The following is a 649-nucleotide window of genomic DNA, read 5'->3' as shown; positions in this document are numbered from 1 at the left end:
AGCATACAGTGGTGCCCCGCAAGACGAATGCCTCGCAAGACGAAAAACTCGCTAGACGAAAGAGTTTTCCGTTTTTTGAGTCGTTCCGCAAGACGAATTTCCCTATGGGCTTGCTTCGCAAGACGAAACGTCTTGCGAGTTCTTGCGAGTTTGTTTCCTTTTTCTTAAAGCCGCTAAGCCGTTAATAGCCGCTAAGCCGCTAATAGCCGTGCTTCACAAGACGAAAAAACCGCAAGACGAAGAGACTCGCGGAACGGATTAATTTCGTCTTGCGAGGCACCACTGTAGTTAAGGCACTCCATCATTTCCACCAATGATCTGATCAACAGGCATTGGGTGGAATTAGAAAACTGCAGATAGGTTTTCCTGAAAATGATGGTATGTGTGGATTCGTATACCTGGAAGGTCTTGCTGAAATACCATTAATTTTTGGCAGGTGATTAGGATCAAAACCTTCATTTGCATACATCCCACCATCCTTTGAAATGGACACACTTTCTAATCTTTAGCATCCTTACTCAGATGCCAAGCCTGCAGTGATAGAACCAGTATGCATGTTTCAGATTGCATATTTTAAAGCAGAATCCTAACCATGCCTACTCAGAATCAAGTCCTATTTAATTCAGTGGGACTTCCTTCCTCATAAGTG

This window comes from Podarcis muralis, chromosome 10, assembly GCF_964188315.1.
Source record: "Podarcis muralis chromosome 10, rPodMur119.hap1.1, whole genome shotgun sequence".
Taxonomy (NCBI): domain Eukaryota; kingdom Metazoa; phylum Chordata; class Lepidosauria; order Squamata; family Lacertidae; genus Podarcis; species Podarcis muralis.
Note: the sequence above shows the minus strand (reverse complement) of the source record.